This window comes from Sinocyclocheilus rhinocerous, unplaced genomic scaffold (assembly GCF_001515625.1).
Source record: "Sinocyclocheilus rhinocerous isolate Xijiao unplaced genomic scaffold, SAMN03320098_v1.1 scaffold2300, whole genome shotgun sequence".
Taxonomy (NCBI): Eukaryota; Metazoa; Chordata; class Actinopteri; order Cypriniformes; family Cyprinidae; genus Sinocyclocheilus; species Sinocyclocheilus rhinocerous.
The window spans coordinates 68,722-78,905 of NW_015629642.1; the positions used below are offsets into that span (position 1 = coordinate 68,722).

Consider the following 10,184-nt stretch of genomic DNA (forward strand, 5'->3'; position numbering starts at 1 on the left):
GCACGGTTACTCCCATCTTGAGGATCTAGACAGAGGATCTTAACTCCTCTGGTGCAGTCATAGTATGTTAACACAGAATCTGTACACATCTTTCACATTTTATGTGCATCCTGCTGACAACCATGTTTTAAAGAAGATGGCACATTCTGATTGTTTTATCAGTGTTGCAACATTAAATGCAGTGTTGGGGGTAACGCGTTACAAGTAACGCGAGTTACATAATCAGATAACTTTTTTCAAGTAACTAGTAAAGTAACACATTACTTTTTAATTTACAAGAGAATATCTGAGTTACTTTTTCAAATAAGTAAGGCAAGTTACTTTTTTTTTTTCCTATTTATTGATTGACAGCTCTCCTGTCCCCATGTTGAGAGAAATCAGAAGATGTTACTGTAGTTCTAAAATAAATATGAATATGCATTAATTCATCTCACTAACAAACAAAAAAACACAGATTCAGTGTTCCTCAAAATGAATAAAAATAATGCAACACAGAATATGACGCAAACCTGCAATAATTAAATGTTAAACAACACAAATATCCTTTATGTATTTAATCCCATTCTATTAAAGGGGTCATATGACGTTGCTAAAAAGAACATTATTTGGTGTTTTATTGCTGAAGTGTGTTGAAATTTCTTCTTCTGCATTCTACTGTACGGACGTAAATTTACTTTCCCTTCAGCCTGAGGCTTATTCATTTCACTTTTGGTGTGAAAAGGCTTTTATATTTGCCAAAAATATAACTTTTTTATTTTAAAAACAAACAAGCAAACCCTGTCCAGATTCAAAAAGTAACGCAAAAGTAACGTAACGCATTACTTTCCAAAAAAAGTAACTAAGTACCATAATTAGTTACTTTTTTATGGAGTAACGCAATATTGTAATGCATTACTTTTAAAAGTAACTTTCCCCAACATTGATTAAATGTATAGTTCCCCCAAAATGAAAATTCTGTCATCTTTTACTCACCATCGTGTTGTTTCAAAACTGTATGACTTCCTTTCTTCTACCACAAAAGGTGATGTTTAGGAGAATTTTCACGCAGATGCTTTGTTATATAAAGAAAGTGTGACATGATTCCCACTTAAAACAGAACAATATAGCACAATAAAAATGAATTATGTGACTCATGAGCTTTGTGTGAGGAGCAGACTGAAATTTAAGTAGCCAATTGGCTGTAACATTTTACATTTTGGACAAACAGGAATTATAGATGTTAAGCATTTTAGTACTTCAAGTTAAACTAGATGAAAATGGGAAATGTTCATTTAGTTTAACTTGAACAAGGGGACAAACCAGTTAAAATAAGTTTACATTTTCATATATTTTGTTTTATTTCAGTTCATGTTTATTTTATTTCAAGTAACAAAATTGTTATTTCGTTTTAAAAACTCTTGAATACAAAAGCAAATGAAGTGAATTTGTATTGAAGTGAAGGAATATAAGTTGAATATAAAACTGTATATATTTTCTATATGTAGACCACTTTCATGACAAGTAAAACAAACAAGTTTATCATGAAAAATTATTTCTTAAGCAAACTGTAAACTCCAAAGAGACACTTTATAATTAATATCAAAGAGTAGTTCAAAATTCACACTTCATTATTATTTAGGCTACATGGTTGTTACTGTTACGGGTTGGCTGTAGTAAACGCATGGACAATATTCCACATATAGTCCTTTAATAATAAATCCACAAGGAAAACAACCCTCGGAATCCAGGAACAGGTGAAGTACAACAAACAATAACCTGCAAAGGACTGAAAAGAACAGGGAGTATAAATACACAAGCGAGGGACTAATAACTTAATAAATGGAACACAGGTGAACAGAATGACATAATCAAGACAACAAGGCAAACTAAGTCAAAGAAAAATCAACACAGAAAACCACATGTAACAGTTACATGTAATAATGACTCTAATAATGGCTGTTACATCCATGCAGAGAGTGCAGATATTTTGTAATAGCATTACCAAATTAGGCTAGAAAATATATGTAACATCTGAGGCTAATGCTTAGAATTGTATATGATTTTATCTATTTCTAAGATTGCATTCCATTATGTAAACGAGACACACCCAAGACAAGACATTTATGACTCAGCTTCAGTACTTCCTTCATGCTAACCTAGGCATGGGAAACCAAATCTAACTTCCTCCTGAAGCCTTCAGCATATGTCACAGCTGTGAACCACGATTTGCATTTGCTAGTCAGAGGCAGGTGGGCTGCCTCTGACTAGCACAGACACAGACACACACTTAAAAAAGCTTATTAATAACATTACGTCTAAAGCGAATTTGATGTCCAACCACAGCAGGGTCTTACACAAGTGTATTTCCTGTGAGTCACTTACAGGTGTGTTTATTTGTGAATGTGGATGAAACTGTGTTTATTACCACCTGAAAGATCCAGGCACAGGTCAGATGGATCGACAGACAATCTTTACATAAGGTCTGACAGACACAGACACACACTTAAAAAAGCTTATTAATAACATTACGTCTAAAGCGAATTTGATGTCCAACCACAGCAGGGTCTTACACAAGTGTATTTCCTGTGAGTCACTTACAGGTGTGTTTATTTGTGAATGTGGATGAAACTGTGTTTATTACCACCTGAAAGATCCAGGCACAGGTCAGATGGATCGACAGACAATCTTTACAGTCGCTCAATCATATGGGAAGAGTTAGACAGATAAACAAACTGGAAGTAGAATCTGTCGCTGTTTCTACAGAGAGAAGTGAAATCTTATGAGCCGTATGCATTCCAGAATTTTACATACCTGTTTCATCATGACTCAAGGAAATGAATTTGAAAATTGTCATTGGGAAAGACATTATCTGCTTTGCAGGAATAGAGTCAGTGGTACGTCCCTCTGCTTCGTTCTTTTCACATTGTAGACAGAGAACAGTAAGTAGCAAAACCATTCCCATTCTCTAAAAATGTTGTTGCAGATGGGTTTATTTTTTTCACACTCCTTATGATCATTTAAAAGTATTTAAACACAACACACTGTACCTAAACCTGACAAACAGGAAAAACAAACTGAAAAACATTTTGGCCATCTTAAAAAAATGGCTATATTACAATTATTTTTACAAGATGACAGTTGTAAGACGAAGTGAAGTATCACATTTCTAGAGTGACACTACTACAGAGACAGGTTACCAAATTAGATCTTTAAAGGGATAGTTCACCCAAAAATGAAAATTCTGTCATTAATTACTCACCCTCGTGTCGTTTCAAACCCGTAAGACCTTCGTTCATCTTCGGAAAACAAATTAAGATATTTTTGATGGAATCTGAGAGCTGTCTGACCCTGCATAGACCGCAATGCAACTGAAATGTTCCCAAGTCCAGAGACGTGGCAAGGAGATTGGTAAAATAATTCATGTGACATCAGGGGTTCAACCATAATTTTACGAAGCTACGAGAATACTTTTTGTGCGCAAAAGAAAAAAAAAATCTCTTTATTCAACAATTCGTCTCCTCCACCCTGTAGCGCCATTTTGGAGAGTATCAGCTGGACGTAAACAGCGTATGCTGTTCTGTGTCAGCTGCGTCACACCGGATACGCTTCGTTCAGATCAAATCACAACAACGTAAGAAACAGATCCGGCGTGACGCAGCTGACGAAAAAAGTATTTAAACACAACACACTGTACCTAAACCTGACAAACAGGAAAAACAGGCGTGACGCAGCTGACGAAAAAAGTATTTAAACACAACACACTGTACCTAAACCTGACAAACAGGAAAAACAAACTGAAAAACATTTTGGCCATCTTAAAAAAATGGCGCTTTGGCCATCGAAAAATGGCGCTACAGGGTGGAGGAGACGAATTGTTGAATAAAGTCGTTATTTTTTTTTTCTTTTGCACACAAAAAGTATTCTCGTAGCTTCGTAAAATTATGTTTGAACCCCTGATGTCACATGGATTATTTTACAGATCTCCTTGCTACGTTTTTGGACTTGGGAACATTTCAGTTGTATTACTGTCTATGCAGGGTCAGACAGCTCTCAGATTCCATAAAAAATATCTTAATTTATGTTCCGATGATGAATAGGTCTTACGGGTTTGAAATGACATGAGTAATTAATGACAGAATTTTTGGGTAAACTGACCCTTTAATTAATTTAAAAACGAGTCTATATCAATCATAGAAATCATTATTTAAAGAAGATTCGTTCTCTCAGAAAATTACTGTAGAATTGAAAACATTAGTGTCACGAATCCTGTCCGTGGACTTCCGTCCGATTGCCACCAGAGGTCACCCTTCCGTTACATTGACTCTCACACTACACAAACTGTTGCATGTCATCCCGGACTACATCTCCCATCATCCATTGCACTGATTGCACAGAGCTGTAACCAATCACACACACACTATATTACACCCACTCAGATCCTTCTCAAACTGCCGAGTATTGTAAGCGCATATCGCTACCCTAGCTGATAGCTACTTTACGGAGCCTGCTCTAGTTTTCATAGTCTAGTCATTGTCATAGTCTTGCCTTGCCTGCTTTCCCGTGTTCGGATTCTTGCCTAAGTATTTTGGATTATGTTTGCACCTTGCCTGGACTATTGCTCGTGTTCCTTGGATTACCCCTCTTGTCAAGCCCTCTGGATTACGTTCGCCATCGATCGACCCATGCCTATTTAACGGATTACTCTTGTGTCTTGCCTGTGCCATATCTGTTTGCTTGTGTTCGACCCTGCCTATTTCTTACCATGTCTTCTAATAAAGCTTTGCAAATGGATCCGCATGCCTCACGTCTCTGTCACTCCGTAACAGAATACTCGGCAGTTTGAGAAGGATCTGAGTGGGTGTAATATAGTGTGTGTATGTGTGATTGGTTACAGCTGTGTGCAATCAGTGCAATGGATGATGGGAAATGTAGTCTGGGATGACATGCAACAGTTTGTGTAGTGTGAGAGTCAATGTAACGGAAGGGTGACCTCTGGTGGCAATCGGACGGAAGTCCACGGACAGCATTCATGACCATTAGATTTATGTCAAAACCCTTAACAGGTTTCATTAGAGGTGACTTATGTACTTTCTCCACCAACAGCACCACTAAATGGAACAGCAATAATAATGACTGTTTTCAGAAAGGTTTCCCCGAACACAATACCAGTCTGCCCTTCGCTATCCAAAGAGACAGTAACGCCCCTGGCTTTGTTTTGGATACTTAGCCAAACAGAGGAATGTTTTAATAGCCACAGTGAGTGACATGACATTTTTTGTCTCTATATATTAATGAGGGGATACAAGAAAGTATTTTAACACTGGAAAAAGTTATACACATCACCTTAAAAATAAAATGATAACATGAGAATGCAAGTTTAAAAAATACTTTAATATACAGCAAATGGACACCAGCAGTGCTACTCAAAATAATTAGTGCAGGAATATACAGTAAGAATGGAACAGTTTTAAAGTCACACCAACCTCACAACAGCATTATCAAGATTCATAATGAATAAAATAAAACAACAACTGTTTATGTAAAACATATAAAAGAACATTTATTGTTGTTGTTATTAAATAGTTATATCATCAGGAAAATGTAGAAAAATAACTGTGCTATAAGTGGGAAAAAAAGACTTTTGTGTTATTAAAAATTGTAACGGAGGTCTCACTGAACATGTTCACACTGTAACTATAATTGCCACTCCTATTAATACTGTTCTGCATTTTTCATCTTATAAGATTAAAGAATATTATTATTACAATATTTACATTACAACAATGGAGAAATAACAGGTAAAATAGGTTTCATTGGCCAAAATATACATTGCCATTCAAAAGTTTTTGGTCAGAAAGTTTTTTTTTTTTTTTACGTCTCTTATGCTTACCAAGGCTGCATTTGTTCAATCCCAAAAAAACTAATAAGTAAAGTTTTGTAATTTGTAATTAATTTAAATATTTAAAATGTCAACAGCCATTACTCCAGTCTTTATTGTTACATGATCCTTCAGAAATCATTCTAATAGGCTGATTTGCTGCTCAAGAAATATTTATTATTACTCTGATGTTGAAATGTTTCTGGTGCTTAATGTTTTTGTGGAAACCGTGATAGTCTTTTTATATAGGATTATTTGATGAATAGACATTTTAAACGAACAGCATGTATTTGAATTGTAAACATTTTACTTCTGTACCATTATAACAATTTTTAACACATCATTGCTGTATATAGTATAGTATAAAGTATAGTATTAAAAAAATCATACTGACTCCAAACTTTTGAACGGTAGCGTGTTTTAATTATCTAATACTATGTCTAAAAATATTTTGGTACATTCTGCATTAGTCACCACAGTTCTAGATAGTCCCATGCCTGAGTGAACCCAGCTGTGATTGGCTGAGACGTGAGTTGTTGAGATGATCAGTAGTTGTGCTTGACAGAGGCAAAGGTGGTGTCATTCTTAACTGCCACGATATGCTACATTTTGGAAGGTGCTGGTGGCTCCTTTGTAGAGTGGATTATTAGCCTAAAAGATGAGAGAGATTTTCATTAATAACCAGTGCTGCAAATATGTATTATTAATAATGAGAGCACCAGCACATCTGTAATTCCCACTTTGACCACTTGGTGTCGAGATTGTTTTCAACGATGTTATCTATCCAGAATGTTGGTCATAATCTTTTTACATATCTGTGATTCTATGACAGAGTTATTTTGCCTGAGATCAAAATGGCTAGACTGTGCGTGTTAGACCGTTTGAGAGGAAGTAAGACTAACCTACAACAAATGCTGATAACACTTGACAGGATGTGGTTGGTTTAGCACCATCCTAATACAGTCTTACCGCTTCCCATTTAGCCCTGGCTTTCTCCTCCTCAAACTTGTCAAATTCACGACGGTCGTGAATGGTGATCAGAAGCTTCAACACCAGGAGTGCAGCCAGTCGCAGCAGCAGGATCGCACCAGCGACCGAAAGAGTGGCCACCAAGACATCAGGATCCTTAGGACACTCTGAACATAAATCAGCCATGACCAAAGATTCATTCTTAAAGAAATGTTCTTATTGTATATTCAGTTTCCATTTCAATTGATCTTTTCAGTATCTATTATTCTGTCCAGTAATTATAAAAGAAGAACACCAGCATCTACCCATCTCTCACACAGACACACAGAGTTTATCAGCATGAGCGAAGTTTGACAACTACATGTCACATGTTGTCTCTCTCTGCCCTATCATTCCTCTCACCTGGTTCTTTATCAAGATAGAGGAAGGATTTTCCACTGGCATCTTCATAATACTGGAAGTTCTGAATGCAGTCATCCTCATCCTTGTAGCTGCAGTTCACGCTGTTCTTTTCATGAAAGACTGAAGAAAACAGATGATAATTAACTCAGCACCAACTGAACAAAATATACTGCATGAAGAACTATAGTCACATATAGTCATAAATAAATTAACCTGTGGTAAATAATGGATATACTGCAATTATATACTGTAGATTAGATTTAAGCTGTCTGAGGCCTATGGCATGGAGATGTATTATTCTTAAAATGTACAGATTGTGTAGATTAGAAATCTACTGAATTCTAGGGGCTAGAATTCTTTTTTATGCAAAGATTTATATTAAAAAAAACTCTTATTAAGCAAGGATGCATTAAATTGATTAATAGTGACAGTAAAGACATTTAAAATGTTACAAAAGATTCTATTTCAAATAAATGTTCTTTTGCACTTTCTATTTGTCAAATAATCCTGAAAACATTTCATCACAACTGTTTTCAACAGTGACAATAATGTTTCTTGAGCATCAAATCAGCATATTACAATGACTTCTGAAGGATCATGTGACACTGAAGACTGGAGTAATGATGCTGAAAATTCAGCTTTGCAATCACAGGAATAAATTACATTTTAAAATATATTCAAATAGGAGTATGTTCACAGTATTACTGTTTTACGATATATCGATTCTGTATATATATATATATATATATATATATATATTTAAAAAACATTATAAAAAAATTACCATCCCAATGATTTAAATGGTACTGTATACCCTAAAAGAGATTTATATAGGCTACTGCAGATGGGAGATATGTATTATGGATTGGTTGGAGGTAGAGATTACCCAGCTCATCTACCAGCGCAATCTCATCTCCGCAGATATGATTGCAGTTCTTCTCATACAGATCCCTCTCTTATAATGTTTACACTCCACACACTCCCTGCAGAAACACATATAAATCCCCTTTAAACAGTTAAGATATGAAAAAGCACCTAAACATACTTGTTGTCTATATAGATAAAACACAATTTTTGCATATCATTGAAAATTATTAAAAGTGAATCATGACATTATTTAATTTCTTTATAAAAAATATTTTTGCTTTTCAGGTTCTGCAGTTTTTTTTATATCTGAACTGTCGTTCTCACCAATACAGAAAAACCTGCCGACACGCACTCACTTTTTGATGGTGCAGGCATGTGGGCAGGTGGGGCACTTCTCACAGGTTGATCCATAGGCTCCTGGCTGTGTGCACTCACAGACGCCACACAGACAGTGGCCACGCCCACTACACAGCATTCCTCCACTTCCCATGCAGGCGTCAGAGACAACAAACATGGCTGTTAATGACCTATGGGAAAATATGGTGATCATGAAGTTCAGCCAAAATGAACATTTGACAAATGTATGTGTATGCTGTACATTTTTCAATGGAACATAGAAGGAGAATTTTTTGAAGAAGCATCACACAGCTCTTGTGATACAACTATTTATATTGACTACAGATACAAAACTAAAAAAATAATAATAATTCTATATCCATGATTCTAAATCCCACATCTTCTCAATTCATATAATAGCTTTGCGTGACCAAAATGTAAGTTCACTGTTAACCTTTGAATATGCATAATAGAACATTTAATTTGAGAGCTGCCAGCCAGAGGAGGGACAGATTTGGCACAAAATGAGGGTAAGTAAACATTCACTGCCATTCAACAGTTTGGTGGTGGTTAAGTCAAGATTATTGAATGTTTTTGAAAGAAGTCTCTTATGCACACCAAGGCTACATTTATTTAATCAATACAGGAAAACAGTAATATTGTGAAATATTATTACAATTTAAAATAACTGTTTTCTATTTTAATATATTGTAAAATTCTATTTTAATATATGCAAAATCTACAAAGCAAGCTGAATTTTTAGCAGACATTACAGTCTGCAGTATCACATGATCCTTCATTCAAGAACCATTTCTTATTTTAATAAAGGTTGAAAACAGTTATGCCACTTCATATTTTAGTGGGAAATGTGACAGTTTGTTTTAGGATTCTCTGATGAATATAATGTTCAAAAAACAGCATTTATTTGAATTATAATATTATCAATGTTTTTACTGTCACTTGTGGTCAATTTAGTGCATCAACAGTAATTAAACGTATTAGTTTCTTTAAAAAAAAAACATCTTACTGACCCCAAATTTTTCAACTGTATTGTATGAAAATATTTATTCTACAATTTTTTCCACAATAAGTGTGTCAATTCTGATGAATTATGAAACATGGTGTTACGTAATGCTCACTTAATGTTTGTTACTGAAGCAACATCAACATTTCCCAAGTCAACACATTCATTTGAACACAGATAATACAGCATAAAACCGGAATGGTTTATCTATTACGTGCCTGTGTGTGTGTGTGTGTGTGTGTGTGTTTTACCGTGTATGTTTTAAGTTATTTATACCTAGGGGCTATACTTGCTGACTCTGATTTTTCATGTAGCTTAAACACCCACCTACCAACTCAAAGATAATAAGCTATTGTGTGAGAAAACAATTTTCACAAGGCAGTTAAACAGCAAAACCTATCCCACATACTACTGAAATCTCACTTTTCAAACTAACATATAATTTTATGCATTCAACTTAGGGCTGCACAATTAATCGAATTTCTAATCGCGATTACAATTATGGATGCCACAATTACGCAATCGTTCAAAGCGGCAATTAATCGTTCAAACTCCACTTATGTTATTCTGCGTGCTTAAGATGCGTTTTTTTTCTTTCTGCATGTTATCTTAAGGCTTTTCCCCATTATTTTAATTTTAGTTTTAGTATAACATAATACCATTCATATTTTTACTTTTTTATAATTTAAAGAAGTAACCAATCCCCTGTATATTTGACGTTTGAAGGCT

At 35.0% G+C, this 10,184-nt stretch overlaps 1 pseudogene; it reads right to left on the bottom strand.

The window, feature by feature from the left end:
• Positions 1-6,428: 6,428 nt before the first annotated feature.
• LOC107739402 (integrin beta-3-like) overlaps positions 6,429-10,184 on the bottom strand; it is a 20,272-nt pseudogene continuing 16,516 nt past the window's right edge.